Genomic DNA, 16,926 nt, shown 5'->3' with positions numbered 1-16,926 from the left:
GCGAAAATATATGCAAAACTATTGTCTAGGAGACTAGGACCAGTTATGGCCAAGTTAGTCTCCCTTTGGCAGCATGGATATATCCCGGGACGTGATACTGCTGATCATGGCCATAGAGTAATTACCTTTTTGGATATAGCCGAGGTCACCAAGGCCCCTATGGGATTGGTGTTGCCGGATGCTGAGAAAGCCTTTGACCCAATGCCCTGGGGGTACCTTTGGGAGGTAATGAAATGGAAGGGGTTAGGCTTGAGTTACATAAGATCTATTAGGGCTTTATGCAGGGCACCTAAGGCCAGAATACAGTCCAACAGTAAGGGTAGGAGGTTTCCCTATTACAAGAGGAACAAGGCAGGGGCGTCCCCGCTCGCCACTACTGTTTACTCTATACATCAATCCATTTATTGCCCGATTGGAGAGTAATAACAAGATACACCCAGTTTCAGTTAATCAATTACAGTACAAGGTTATGGTGTACGCTGATATATAACGATTCTAACACCAGAACCGGGAAGGGTTTTAACAGCTATAGAAGTGGAATACAGTAAATTCGGGCTATTGCAGGATATAATCTTGGTGAGGGCAAAACCCAAGTGATGTGCACTGAATGCCGTAACCAGGATTATGAATGTTGGGTAGAAGGTTCAACTTATTTACGGGTGAATCTTACACCTAGAGTCGAGAAGATAGTGGAGAAAAATATATCACAATTTTTTAATAAGATCAAGCAGAATCTACATAGAATTGATCATTTGCATTTAACAATTTTGGGGAGCTGTAATGTCCTGAAGATGATGGTTCTTCCAAAAGTAATGTAACTTTTCTGAACTATACCATTGGAAATCCATCAGAGTTGGTTTGCTAAACTGTATAGTCTTTGCTTTGGCTGCATCTGGGGATTTAGGATGTCTAGGAGAATGGCGAAGTACATTATTCTCCCTAGATTATGAGGAGAGTGGGCAGTTCCTAGTTTCATGCATCATTATTGGTCTTGTATGCAACATCATTTTGCTGTTTTGATTACGGGGAATGTTTCTAAGATCAATCCTGCTGTGTCGCCCCCTCTATATATCAGCTATCATTGGGTATGAAGGCTAGGAGCTGCTTCCTGAGGTATTGAGGTTTTGAGTGGCATTACTACAAAAGGACCAGATTTAAAACAGTGGGAGGGGGACATTTAAGGTGTGGTGTCAGATTACGAAAAGCATGTGTACTGTAAGATTTAATAAGTACATTTCTCTTTGAAACGCCCCTGCTCAGCGAGGTATCTTTCAGGATGGCATAAGTAAGCAGTACGAGTCTTGTGGGGTGTCGAGGCTGGGCGATTTCTATAAGAATGGGCAATTTTGCTCTTTTCAGGAGTTACAGGAAAAGTTTGGGTTAATGGAGGATAAATTGTACAAATATCTGCAGATCTGAGATTATTTTAATGAAATGGATAGGAAGCTAATCTCAGTCGAGGAGAGTTCATTAATCGAGATGATAGACCAGGGGTGTCAAATTGGACGGAGATATAGGCGGTCATTCCAACCGCGGCGGGCGGAGGTAGCCGCCTGCCTGGCGGGAACCGCCGAATGACCGCACCGCGGTCAAAAGACCGCGGCGGCCATTCTGGCTTTCCCGCTGGGCCGGCGGGCGACCGCCCGCCGGCCCAGCGGGAAAGACCCAGCAACGATGAAGCCGGCTCCGAATGGAGCAGGTGGAGTTGCTGGGGTGCGACGGGTGCAGTGGCACCCGTCGCGATTTTCAGTGTCTGCGAGGCAGACACTGAAAATCATTATGGGGCCCTGTGGCATGGGCAGTGCAGGGGCCCCCAGGGGCCCCACGACACCCGTTCCGCCAGGAACAGGATGGCGGGAAGGGGGTCGGAATCCCCATGGCGGCGCTGCAAGCATCGCCGCCATGGAGGATTCCCTGGGCCAGGGGTAAACCGCGGGAAACCGCCGGTTCCCCTTTTCTGACCGCCGCTTTACCGCCGTGGTCAGAATGGCCCAGGAAGCACCGCCACCCTGTTGGCGGTGCTTCCGCGGTCGTTGGTCAGAATGACCCCCATAATGTTTTGATAGAGGATCTGGCAGAAGATAAGGAGGCACACAATTCGAAATGGGGAACAAGGTTGCGGGTCAAGGGCACATTACTTCTGAGTTCACTATCAATGTGCAAAGAGGTCTCGAAAGTCAGCATTTTAAGATGATTTTTGACTTATACCACACACCTAATAAATTGTTTGAATAGGGTAAGCGTTTGGATTCAAAATGCCACAGGTGTGGGGCGGAGGAGGTGGACATAGTGCATATGTTTGTGTCCTGCCCCCCGGCTAATGAGTTTCTTTGGGTCAAATGTGGATTTTCTGGGTCAGATTCTCCGGTGTCAAATTTAGGTCACATCTTAGGCAGTAATCTTTGGCTTAGGGGAGGAACAGGGCATTTCAAAGGCAGGCAGAGAATTGATCTTTGTTGCCACGGCTTGTATGTGTATTGCTGCTGGGAGGATCAGGTCAGAGGCCCCCACATTCATGGAATGGCAAGCACATTTCTTTGCTGTGTATAACCTAGAGAAAGGTTTATATGAGCGAAGAGGGAGGCATGTCCAACAGAGGGGTAATTTGATCTGGGCACCCATTGATGAATGGTTTGAGTCTGGCTTGTAAAATTTGTAATCTAGGGTAGAGCTGCAGCTCATGTATTAGTAGAGCAGGAAAACTCATCGGGTTGAACGAATACTATTGTACCGGAAAATAAGAAAAGAACACGCTATTACCCATTCCTGCAAAACCTAATAAAAGAAATTAAAAAGGAAAACATGTCGAAATATATGGACTAATTTTTTAGACCTTTTGTCACTGCCTTACCATTCTACATCTAGGGTGGTAGGGACTTCTTGTGGATAATTGGTGGGGGAAAAAAACATAAGGTATGATGCTGTCACGGTTGGTAGCCTGCTTTTTAAATGCAGCCCATTTTCCTTAAAGGAAAACGGGATGAGTTTCAAAAACGAAAAATGAAATGTTTAAGTTTCATTTTTCAAGAGTCGGCAGTGATCCATGGGACCACTGTCTGTTCTTAAAAAATATTTTGATAAACAATCTCAACGTATTTTGATAAGCATTCTCATTTGCAATTGGTAAAACAATCTTTCAGTAGTCAGTAAAGAGTAATGTTTTTCAACTGTAATTCAGTCAAAAAACATTAATACATACTACCACTTTTTGGTATTTGAAAGGGATGCCCTAGCCATGCCCCTTCTAAATACTGAATCACAAAACCAGACTGAGAAGTGGTAACAAGCTACTGAATCACAATTTGGCTTTTGTACATTTCAAATGCTTTCTTGTAGCCATAAACAGTCTGACTCTTCGACTTGCCCTTTTGCAACCTCCAGAGAAGGTATGTACATCTAGCCGTAACTTCAGGGGTTTGGGTGGACTCTTCTTCAGGAGTCATCTGTGTTTTAGTAGTCACAGAGAATACACACCAGACTGACAGTATAGCTATAGCATGACAAGTATGAGATGGGAATAAGTGACAATGAGTTTCCTGAATGAGATCCCCATGCATGAGAGTACATAAGAGGGAATTCTAAAAGTATACTTTAAAATCCCATGGAAGTTTGTTTCATCAAGGGCTGAATTAATTCATGGTGCACATATGGCTAGTTTTTGACCGGGCCAGGAGAAGGGATTAGGAGACATTTTTGTCCTATTCCTGTGTACAAGCCAAGTTTCACTTAAGAATGTGAACACATATTATGTTAGCAGATGAGACTAGAGATTAGAACAAGATGGGAGTTTGTTCCAAACTGATTTTAAATTATAGAAAATTAAGGTGGGTATATAATGAACTAAGTTGGGATTCCCATTGTCTGTAATGTGTCACACTAGAAGTGTTTGGCTTCCAATCAGCAACAGCTCTCTGCACTGCCTTTCGACATGGTTCAGAGGTTTCTGTTAATTAGAGAAAGGGATCTGTGCCAAACTAAGATCATTTGGTATTGTGTTCTGGTCCATATGAGTTGTGAGATACGGTCTTATTCAGTAAGTTGATATTGTATGATTTTAGGTGAAAGAATGGTGTGACTGGATAATTAAAACAAACTTCTTACACGTATTTTAGTTTGCTATAATTCTCACTGCCTGAAGGTAGGAGATCTAAAGGAAAAAGTACTTAATTGTAATCCTGATTCTCCAACATGGGCATTCTATTTGGACAGAGAAACAGTAAAACATGTCCACCCACACATAAGAACTCAGAACACATCCCAAAGTTTCCACTATTTGAAAGGGGACTAGAAATGAAAGCATGCCTACAAGAGACACAATTCCATGTCATTCCTTCTTTGCCCCATCCCATTACAGCTTGCAACCAGCAACACAAATTTCACTATGCTAGAGAAACAGCCACAAATCTCTTTATAAAAAGAAAATTGTGCCTCAGACAATACACTCTGTGGGAAACCTGGGCTGACTGCAGAATCCCCCTCACTTTTTGCCCCCATTTGTAGCTGATTCTGGTGCTTTCTGACTCTGACTGTGCTTTAGGCACTGCTAACCAATACCAGGGTCAGTGTTCTGTTTAAAATGGTATATGCAAATTAGGCATAATTATATTTGTCTCTGACAACCTACTTATAAGTCCCTAGTATATGGTAGGGTATGTAGGTTTAGGGACCACAGGGGACCCCAGGTAGATATTTTTGCATATAAGTCACCCCTAAGGTCTGCCCTAGGTGCCCCCAGGGTTGCTTGAGGTGTAAATATAAGTAGGGACTTTATAAAAGATGTTTTATAAGCCCTGGTGAGGGACAAAAATGAAAAGTCATTTTCCACATTGTAACCAATGGGCTCCATAGGCTAACATTGGAAGACTTTATTTTAAAATAATAAAGTCTTATTTCCAATAGAGATTAGCTAAATTTAGCAAGTTTGGTACCAAATTAAATGTTATAATAAATCCAACAACTTGCCAATGTTGAAGTTAATATAATTAGACCAGGAAAAGAGTTTTAGAACTCTTTCTGAAAGTTACCAGATTTAGCCCTGTAATGCCCTTTCCTGATTGGTCAGCCTCTGGCAGCCTGAGCCAGGCTACCTTAATGAGGTGTGAAGTGGCGTGGGCTGAGACAAAGAAAGCATCTGGTGAGCGGAGAAGTGCTGCAGCAGATGGCACAGCCAGATGGGGGAAGAGTAGCCAAACTGATCTTCAAAGGAGGAAAAGCCACTTGGGGCAGAAACTGGACCTCCCCCATTTCCTGCTCCACCAGACATATGGGAGCCCCACTGGTTAGATTAGGAGAAAGGCTGGAAGAGGTGTGTTAAAGGATACTTAGCCACACCAGTGGGTGGACTCAGCCAGATCTAACCTCCAAGGATGATTTTTTTGCCATCTTGGATTTTTAGAGAATGTTGCTTTCTGGGGCTGATTTTTGCCATACTTCACAGGAAGTGGTCCCTCCAGAGGGTGGTGACCTGCACCACATTGGACAGGAGCACCCCCCCTGCTTCCCACCCCAGGAGCAAGGATAAATATGACAGAGCTTTCCCACAGTTCAGATCCTTCTAGAAGAAGTTACTGGAGAAGGAGGGCTGCCCTGTTCAACCCCTGATCTGCACCTGAAGAAGAGCACTCACAAGGACTGCACCAGATGCACACATTTTGGGCTTCACCAAGAAAATGACTTTGCCTTGTTTCTGAAACTCCATGAGTGGACTCCCTGTAAGATATAGGTACAAAGGAGATGAACAGAGTCTCCTGCATAAAGTCCTGCAAGAAGAGCCCAGCTGACCAGCGTCCAGTGGCCATTTGAGGATTATGACCAGGTGCATTCTGGGCATTGTACTCCCAATGCCCAAGGAGCAACTCTGAGCTTCTGGAACCTTGAATCAAGTCTGTGGTTGCTCTAAGGACCCAAACAGACCTCTAGAATAAGATCCAGAAGTTTGGAGAAGTTTGGAGCAACTGTTGTAAAAAGCTCCATAAGTTGAAGAGGTGCATTGTGGAAGTTGTAGTCCCAGACCCCTACAGGCAAATCAGAGCCTTTGGACCCTTGGCTGGTGCTGTGGACCACTTTCCTGAATCAAGACACACTTCTGAAAGTATGTTTAACAGTGTTACATTATGGGTGGCCTGAACTCTGGACTTTGTCCCTGTCCAGTGTGACTTTTTTTTAACGGTATTTGCTTCTAAGCACTAGTTTTACTTTTAATCTTCAGAAATTCCTATTTCTGGTTCCCTACATTGCTTTTTGCCATTTTGGTGTCATTTTAAAGATAAAAGTATTTCCTGATTTTATAAATTGGTGTTGGATTTTTATTGTGTGCTGTGTTTTACTTATTTACTGTTTTGTTGATATCAAATGCTTTACACACCTGCCTTCTCAGTTAAGCCTAACTGCTTGTGGGTCAAGCTACCAAAGATAGAGCAAGGATTAATTTACTGAAACCTTAAGTGGACCTAGCAGGGTTTTGTGGTCTGTTGCTAAGTGTAGGTACCTACCTGCCCATACCAAAAACCCACATTCCAACACACTCCACATGGAGACAAACCATTCTTCCAAGGACCACAGAAGTTGCACCAATTCTTGTCTGACAACATTAATCTTGCATGGCCAATCAGATAAGGATCTAACCTATTAAAACTCCTCTTCTATGCTGGTTTAGGGGAAGTAAGGTGGGATGTTTGTGAATTCAAAGAAAATACCTATGAATAATTTTAATTCTGAAAAACAGTTCCACTTGTATGGTCTTCATACAAGGTTGTGACCAGATGAGCTAAATGCATGTTGTTGTGAAACTCTGCTGCAATCTTTAATTTCATCTTGCAATAAAGTGCACTATGAACTGAGTGAAATGACAAATCATAAGTAGGAACCCCCATCTGAACTACAATGGTAAAGTGAGGGGTTTAGTCTCGTCATGCGGCCCCATTACTGTCATTACTACTTTAAGAGGTTTTGTTTTCTTCCCATCCAATTATATTGATGAATGCAATAAAAAGGGGATTATTTTGGCACTTACGTGTAAACCTATGCAATTAATATTTCTGTATAGCAATGTATTTGTTATAGCAGCTATGCTGGTGCAAAAGGTGTCTGGCCATCTACCCACAGTCATAAGGAGGCTCAAATACCCTGTCCCGATGCAACAGGTCAAGTTTCGGACAAACTTTCTAAGAGAGCCACTGAAGCCTACATCGCATGTATTGATTTCGGTCTTTTTGGGGATCGGGCTGGTGGGGGGGTGCTCACTAGAAATTACCAGCACAGAACTTGAAAATGTGCGCAAATCACAGGTTTTCATACATAAACCTACTGCCCTAGTCATATTCTATAGGTAAACTTACTCAGCAGCGCGTCTGTGTAATGTTGTGGAACACATGTATTTGCATTTTTTCCTTACTTCTTCATCCTAGAAATAGTCCTCTAGGACATCCCATGCCCTACACCTCGACTAGATAATTGCCTTTGTGAGTGTATTTCACACGCAACTTTCACAATTTGTTCACTCTTTTCAGACATGTATGTGCACAAGTTTGTTGTAAAAATCTATTGGAAAGGTTTGTGAAAAACAAATAAGTCAGAATTCAATGGGTGTTGACTGAATATTCAAGAATAGCTTTACCAGCCTTGCCTCCCATATTAAGCTGTTATTTATTTGACTTTCCCTTTGTGCCCACTTTATTGCATTCCATTTTCGATGTTTATTACTCAACTACGTTTTTGAGCGTCGCCCTTTGTCGCAAATAACATTTTGTAATCCTTATTGCTCCTGTCATTTAGTTTTTGTATATTGTTTATTTTTATTTTTGAAAATATTAAATTAAAAAATAAAACTCTGTACTGGTGACCTGTTGCCCACCCTTACTCTCACCCTGCGAATATTTATGTGCTGATCCATAATCATACACTCAATACTTTAAAACAAATGCAGTGTTGAAATGTCTACCACAAATCTCAATTTCGGATCACAAAGGAATGTGTTTTACTGTGTGCACCCTTAGGTGCTCTCAAAATGTGTCTCAAATCTTGAGTCTTTGTGTAATCATATTTACAGACTAACGTATGGATTAATTTGATAATAATATTATGCTGATGAAAATGTGACTAGTTGAATTGCCATCACCTTATCAAAGGCCTGTATTTTGCTCATGCTAACTCAAGCTAATTAAATTATTCTGTCTTTACAAGAGAGTGTGTTTCTTGACTAAAACAAATAATGGAAATAAATGTGTAAGTAGTGACATCTGCTGGACTGAAGTAGAAGCAGATGCAAGGTCATTGTATAATGCAAACTATATAAAATGTTTGTAATGGGTTCCATAGCTTGACTGACTTCATTGTTTAGGGATATGTTACTAATTTGTATGTTTTTCCTCAAGGGAAAGAGGCATTGGGGAAAAAACAATTTGTAATTGTTCTTCCTGTGACTTGTATTTTAGGTGGAGTGGAAACATAGGATCCACAGATGAGGCGGAAGAAAAGGAAGTCCAGAATATAAAAAGTATTAGTTTACATTTTGTCAAATTAATAACAGCAAATAGAAAGCTTGGAGTACACTAATTGTATAATTATAATATCTGTTAATGCTCTGATTGGTCATACCTTTCCCACCTTATGCCTTAACCAATCATTTTAATTTAACAAGTTTAATTTAATGTTCAGTCACCATTGTTCGGGGGTGCATTTGCTCATTTATTTCTCTGAGTTCAGTTCATTTCTCGAAGTGTTGCTTATGAAGAAGCTTATGGCTTACATGGTTTAGTGTAACTTTTGGCCCAAAATTCTAAACCATTACCATATCCTTAATCTGGTTTATCCCATTATTGATACCTGATGTTGTCCCACTGGTGAAGTAGACGTTGCTGATTTCTGTGGCATTGGTAACATATGTACTATGAATAGTTATTTGTCTTTTGTTTTTCAGGTACCAGCTGCAAGGGTTTTTACAGTTGCTTATTTATGTATTTTAAAAGAAAATTAGCTAGATGTTTTCTAAATTTGTGTTACTAAAACGTTTCACATGAAGCCCAACATGTTATTCTAATTAGTGGTTAATGAGGGAGGCGTTTCTCACATGCTCATGATTTTTATGTTTCTTTGGTTTATCATTATTCAGATGTATTCAATTTCTCTTGCAATGGTTTTGCGTTATATCCATTGAAATCATTTGTCTATTTGTGTTGTTTAAACTCAGATTTGTACGGCGTACAAATCAGTCTTTGTTGTTTCTCTATATGTATCATTTGTTTTTGAGAATTATTTTCGTGACTTCAGCGTTGTTAATATAGGGAAATAAAATTGTTAACTTCTTAATAAACTGGTGTGGTTATTAAGGTTGAACTATTTACATATGTTATTTTTGATGTTTAAGACGCATTTCCAATGACATCCCCTCAAAACAAATTTGTTTTGGTTCATCGACCTAGTGTGCAAAATCCACTAATCAGTCTAACATAATAGCTAGCGTTTCTCTGCGTCAACACTCGTTTCTGAGAATCTGCGAACTTTTTGTGGAGGGTGAGCGGTGATGAAGTATTTCCACTGATGTCTTGCTGTAAGCCCTAAGTGGACAGGTTTTTGGTGCAGGCATCTTTCTACCCAGAGGAAAGATACATGGAAATGTTAATTGGCACCACCTACCCAGTGCTCTTTTGGGGTGACTGCGGTAAATCGTTATTACTCTGGGACACCTGAACTGTTGATCATGAGAAACAATGCAGTGATGTAAAAAAGGCTCCAAGAGCCGCAAAACAAGCATGGTCCCAATCTCTGATTTTGCAGAAAAAAAATAAGCTCTTACTGGGGAGAAGTGGGCACATCACAACCCTGTGGTCTGGTGTCACTGCCTCTTCTTCACTATTGATAACTGAGGCAATTTAAAAGCAATCTTTACAGAAGGTGCTCTTTATGTTACAATGAAAGCAACTAGCAGTGCTTAGTTTGAGCCAGTGGTTGCAGGTGGGGCCTACTGGTACTCATTTTTGGGGACTGGAACTTATCTTTGGCCTAGAGCAAGAGAAGGAAAACACACAAGCTGGACAAAGAGGAACACAAAAGACAGAAACACACGAGAAAGGAAGAAAGCAGGAATGAAAAAGAACAAGCAAGCGTAAGATAAAGTGACATGGACGGTCTACTGGTGGACAAAAGAGGCCTGAGGTAGATTGAGGACTACGCAGCCTTGGTATTCGGCACCCCGACGTTTGAAAGCGAAGCCTCGGGCATCTGAGCAAAACTTCGGGCCCGGCGCATATTCATTTACAAATTAAGCACTGGCAACAAGTAGGGTACTCTTTAGGCCAATGCTGGCTGTGGTGGCGGGGCAGAAGAGGCCGCCAAGACTGTACGAGGTTTCAGATGGAGACTATAATCCCCCACTCTTTGGAAGAACAGACGGCTCTAAATATTCTCTTATGACTCGCACTATAACGTGTAGTTGTGAAATGTACAAAGTAAGGAATTCAAAACGATAACACAGTGCTGAACTCCATCGCTTATATTTTGGGAGGATATTTGTTTAGTATCGTTTGGTACTTTTAGGCAGTGTGTTATGCCCTGAGGATGATTACTAGTACAGGAAAGTGATATAAATGGCAAAAAGTTACCAAACTAATACCTAACAAAAATGTGAATGCAATAGCCATGACAACCCACGAGGTGGCCACCGAGCACTGAAAAAGGTTTACATTTGTATTCTTGTGGATGTTAGATTACGTAGAGACGTGTAAAGAGCAGAAGAAATACATAATTGTAAAATTTCAGATATGTCTGTCGAAGCCTTGCCTTGAGTGCCCTTAGAAGTCACTTATCTAAGATGTTAATGACAAGTTAGAACGTGACAAAAGAGAAGAACTAAGATGGTGAGATATTTGCTTCTAACATTTTATGACAAAAATCTTTAATTTGTGTAATGTGAAGTAGCTATTGAAGTGCCTCGAGGTATACATTCAGTAGGGGACGTGAGCCGGCCCCAGAAAACCTTTGGTGTTAAAAGAGTTATGATATAATAATTTGCGGGAGAGGTTCGGGAGCTGACATGGGAAAAGTCAAAGGAATGCCTTCGAGGAAAAGTGAAAACAGTATTATAGATTCAAACTAACACGGGACAGAGAATGAGCCCCTTAACAATTAACTATACAGTTGTGATTCGGACTCAGGAAGTATAATGATAAATTGTACGGTTAGCCATCAACAGATATTTGAAATAGCAACTTCCTAATGAGTTTTGACCAATAAGACCCTCATTTTCAAAAAATGCAAACATTTATATCTTCTAGGCTTCCGCTCATGGTTTGTATACACGTACATATTTTTCGTGATTCACAATTCCAAGAAGAATGTGCTTAAGCTATACTCTTGTAGTTGCTCACTACATTATTTGGTTAATACCTTGTAAAACTGATTTCTCACCACCGCTCTTACAATTACGGTTGCAGTAAATGTGCCACACTAATGGTTGTCTGCATCATTAAATCCAATCTTTCAGCAGAAGGTCCAATTACCCTGATTAGTTTAATTAGGACCCAGAAATATTTTTGCTCAACCCACATGCACAAAAACCTTAGTGAATGAGTCCTGGATGGCCCAATGTCCGTGTATTGGACATCCCATCGGCCAGGTACAACATCACTAAGTAGCAACCTCTTGGACTAGTCTTCTTAAACTGAATTAAGACCACAAAGTAACTTTATCCAGAATTAGAACATTGGAATGCTGGGGGCTCCATTGAAAACAATGGAGTGCTGCGGGCTTTTACTGACCGGTAAAAGCCCGCAGCGCCAACATTCCAATGTTCACTTTGTTCACAGCAACAGCTGTGAACAAAGCCTCACGGAGCCCGAGGGGATTTTAATCCCCTCGGGCTCCGTGAATTATTTTTTTTTTGTAATAGAACATTCTGCCCTGAGTGGCAGAATGTTCTAATAGCCTTAGAACCCGCCGTAGCGGGCTCTACCGGCTATTAAAGTCCCTCTCCCTTGTTAAATGCCCTCGCCTTCGGCTCGGGCATTTAACGCGGGGAGCGGGCCTTTAATAGCCGGTAGAGCCCGCTACGGCGGGTTCTAAGGCTATAACACAATATCTATGGTAGGGCCTTTTATTATAATTTTTGGCAGAGGTTGCCTGTTCAAGCGTTATACACAGCTATGAGGTTTACTCTTGAGTAAGTTGAAATTACTAGAATTCATATATTAAAGGAAGCACCAATATAAGATATTTCTAGGAGCTACCTATTTGTTTTCTGGTTGCCACCGTACATAGCATACCAGTAATCAAATCAGGGTAGAATAACGCTGAAAGGATAATTACAGAGCAGCATTCTTGACAAGGTTAAGTTGATAATTACATGCTCTAGCCTCTTGACTCACTTGTGATTCAAAAGTCACATAATAATCGAATGCCCTGAATACTTGTATTGTTATTTAGAACTTTATTGAACTGAAGAAAAATCTTTTGCTTTGCTGGCAAAGAAATGATGATTGTGGCAAAACAGAACCACATGCAGCAATCCCTCTATTTTTTTCTTATAATTTGTGGCATGTTCTCCTTTGTCACATCTGGGTGTTGCCAAACACAGCTGGGTGAAAGCTGGTAGCTTGTGTTACTTGGCTATGAGGTGTCTTCTCAGGTGCACACTAGAGTATATGAAGCCCACATATATCTGGAACTGTGGTCCATGCCGTGGATGGATTTGGCAACTGGGTGTATATAGACAAAGAATAGAAGTGGAAACATTGATATAATGTACATCATTTAAGTTCTTCAGTGGATTAAGACATCTTCAGTTTTAGGTGGCAGCACCTGCCCTTTGATTACAAACTAAATCTCGCAAATTCAGCCTACCCTTTGTACTAAAACAGGCGTCAAGGAGTGTCAAAACTCCGAAAGCTTTTTTTCAAAAGCTTCTAGTGGCTGGTCTGGGATATTCAATAAACCAGCATCCATATAATTCATTAACTGAAAGTCAAATAGGCTGTGTCGCACTACACTGTTTCTAAGAATAGAAGGCTTAATACGTGGGAACTGCTTCAACTGTTGAGTGGGGCCAGTGTAAGTCTATTAACATCTCCTCAGCCTCACCACTTTCCACAAGAGATTGGCTTCTATAGCCATTGAAGACAGTCAACAATTGTAGCTCTCTGTCAGCTGTCGCAGAGCTTTGAGGAAATGATTCTCTACTTTAATGGTACATATTTCTCAAAAAACACAAGAAAAGCAAATTTCTAAACCTATGGCAATGACAAGCCTAGGTTTGTTCAAGTACAGACTCCTCCGAGAGCTCAAACCTAGCATATACACGAATAAATTAATATTTTTGCAATCTCTTTAGCCTCAAGATAAGCAACTAAAGTGGAAAAAACAACATATTTATTATTGCATTAAACCACAAACAAATTAAACATGTTTGGCATCCGGCCAACTACAGCACAATTCCAAATACCCTGGCAGAACACCCCCACTGTGCTGATCAACATAGGCTGAACTACATCAAAGATTAACGCTCGTGCAAGACATCCCAGTGGGATTTCTGACTAACTGGGTTCTGTCATAAGCTATGCAGTCATAATATGCTTAGGAATCCAAGATAAAACATTATCAAAACTGTGAAATGTCGAAAGCTACCGGGCTAGTGAGAGGCATGGTATACCCACATGCCAAGAGTAGACAGTCCGTGGCCATCCTTAAAAATACTCAATTCAATTCAGTCAGTTCAGCCACATTACAATTCAGAAACTGGAACACACTGTAAAGGAACGTGCTGAGCCTGTTTACAATTGCGAATGTGAAACAAATGTGATGTGTTTTTCAGGTCTGGTATTGTTTTAACTTTCTTAATGATAGGGATAATTGTGTCAGCAAAGCAGATATCTTGTGACTCTCCGGGCCTGTAACACTGCTGCCATTTATCAAAAACAGTTGTTTTTTCTGTTGCTTAAGCTCGAAGAAAGCAGTGCTGGTCTGATGAGGTTTTCCATAAATACTAGTAAGGACATTTTGGCCTGACATCTGTTTTTGACAGAGACAGGAGACTGTCCTAAAGCAAATCTGGAGGCCGTAGACCAAAAAACACAATTGCATTATGGCAGAAGCCAGATCCTGAGATGCAATTTGACATAATACTTAAGACTAACATTAACAACAACGTTGCTTTTATTTTGATCGGTGTAACATCCCTGCTTCGGTTCTATGAAACTAATGCTGAATGGAAAAACAACAAAACGGTATTGAAGAATACAATGGTGCCTCTAGTGCTGCATATGCACTCATTGTACACCTGATAAAGCAAATGGGATCTAAATTGGACATATGCTAATTAAAAATGATATGTATCGTTAAGTGTTCTACCTTATCACGACTCCCACTCCTGGTGACAAGCTTCAAGCATACTAAGAGGGGAAAAAAGGTAAAACATCTTCAATGCACCCTCCTCGTGAGCCTGGTGCCCCACATGCTCTTTTAGAAGCCATTCGGATTTTAACACTGAAAAAACAAACTGCACCATCTGCTGATCCGAATATATGTCGTGACAGGTGCATTACAAATGTCAGCGTCAGCAACAAAACTTCTTGATGATCTCTCTGTTTATCTTTCCGATGCAGGGAACAACAAACAACAGAAATAAAGCTTACAAGGAAAAGACCTGTTCCTTGTCTCTTATACATTTGCTTTTTCAAGAAATGCATTCGCACTTATAACTGCAGAAGATTAAGAGGCATGCTTGCAGAAAGTGATCATTTCCTTTCCCAGGGAACGCTCCTTCACGTTTCCAGGGCAGTGGGGGAATAACCTTACACTAACCATTACGGATGTGACATCAGATAGCTCTGTTACTACACATCCTGTTCACACACCTTTCTCTGTGTGTACGTATGTCTTTCTCTTCTCTTAGAAACATTTACTCTTTGATTTATTGCCTGATTCTCAAACCATGACTGAGGTGTGATTTAGATAAAAAGCTCCAGGAGATGAGGTGCTCACCTAACGAAAAGAACTTTGGGAACCAAGTAAGTGTATAACCATGTCTTGCTCTTGGATGACAAACAATAAATAGGTCACATCTAGGGCAGGAAGGCAAAGCTACTCATTGAAAAAGGACTGTGGATCATCATATATGATCATTTTTGGTTGTTCACTCGCCTAACTGCTAAGAACTTGGTAAACTATTACTGGAACGTGGATTGAGTTTCATTTAGGATATATATCAGGATTTTTGTGTGGAATATGCAGTGCATTTTGGTCACGATACGGTTGAAGAGCAGGAGCCAAAGACGTAAACATGACCTACGTTCTGAACATGCAGAAAAATGCAGTAAACCTGGCTCACTTTCTGAACACGAAAAACCAATAGCTAGATGACGTTTTTTACACTAGATGGATTCCATCCTTTTAGCGTGCAAATGAAGGGCATCACTTTTTTCAGATCAGTTGTGAACATCAAATAAGATGGTGCACTATAGTGACCTATAATCAGTCCTGCACCTCACTTCTGCTGCGCCAATGAATCTAAATCACCTTAAATCAAGGTAACATCAGCAGATAGAACTGGATCTTCCTGAAGAAATATATTATTTTTTCTACACTGTCAGCTGGTTCAGACTTCAGCAAACTTTTAAGAGCAATTCTACAATAAATGCTGCATTACCCAAAGAACACACTGCATACCTTCTATGGCCACGTCAGTAAGCAAGCAAACTAGTGATCACACTTTATGAACACAAAATGGCATGGGCAGCAGAAAAAAGATGGATTAAACCCAGATCTGTGACTGGGGGTGAATGTTTGACAATGTTCAGGATTCCGTCCATCACTTGTTGTTTTTGCATCACACTTTATGGCCTAGGCACTGTTCATATACCATACAGTGAAATGTTTCCTTCCGAAGGGAATGTCTTCACCTACAACAGCAGTTTTCAGACTGATACATGTACATTGAGCTCTTCGAACCCTGCAGGCTCAGCCCACTTACACACTTTTGTGTTTTGCAATTTAAACAATGCATACACTGTTACTATGCGACTGTCGTATTTATTTATATTGGCCATTTAGAATGCTGGATTTGTTACAACGAAATGCCTGGACTGCACTAGCCTGGCAGCTCTAAAGTACAGTAAGAACATTGAATGTTGCTGCATTGTGAGCCATTAGAACTGCAAAATCTTAAACCCAAAATCTATGGGAAAGAAATGGAACTGAAATCAGACATTATGATCTATATTGGGAGTACCTGAGTAAACACAATTTGGACTGATGGGGAGTTTCCAATCAAATCGCAATTCCAAGATGTGCTAATCCGTACCCTTAAGACCCATTTCCTCAGGTAAACCCTAGAGGACTAGGTCTGTGAAAAACATGTGAAAACCAGCGCAGAAACACCCAATTTCCACGCAAATTCTCCATTCCTAGAGGTCAATCTACACTCACATGGTAGTTACAGTAAAAATATACAACACCCTGTGGTATCTAAATTTGTGGGTGCTCTAGAACTGCATCAAGTGTTTCACTTACAGTGAAATCGTACGTATTCCAGTGGCAAAATATTCTGGCTTTCGATTCTGGTAACCTAGGGCCAGATGTAGCAACTTTAAAATTTGCGAGGTGCAAAGTGCGAGTCCATGTGACTCGCACTTTGCATCTCGCAAATTGGTATGCAGTACGGTGTCTCAGACACCGACTGCAACTCGCTATGGGGTCGCAATGACCCACCTCATGAATATTCATGAGGTGGGTCGCAAATTGCGGCCCCATAGCGAGTATAGGCACTCGCAAACATGGAGGCCTGCTGTCGTCAGCAGACCTCCATGTTCGTGACTGCTTTTAATAAAGCAGTTTTTTTTTTTTTAAGTGTAGCCCGTTTTCCTTAAAGGAAAACGAGCTGCACTTAAAAAAAAAATCGAAACCTTTAGTTTCAGTATTTTTTCAGGGCAGGGAGTGGTC

General features: G+C 41.1%; 1 protein-coding gene across 1 annotated transcript in view; it reads right to left on the bottom strand.

Annotated features, from left to right (window-relative positions):
- RORB (RAR related orphan receptor B) overlaps positions 1–16,926 on the bottom strand; it is a 413,952-nt gene that overhangs the window by 96,333 nt on the left and 300,693 nt on the right. The gene's annotated exons all lie outside the window — the stretch shown is intronic.

Source organism: Pleurodeles waltl, chromosome 1_1 (assembly GCF_031143425.1).
Source record: "Pleurodeles waltl isolate 20211129_DDA chromosome 1_1, aPleWal1.hap1.20221129, whole genome shotgun sequence".
Lineage (NCBI taxonomy): Eukaryota > Metazoa > Chordata > Amphibia > Caudata > Salamandridae > Pleurodeles > Pleurodeles waltl.
This window is presented reverse-complemented; position numbering and strand designations above follow the sequence as displayed.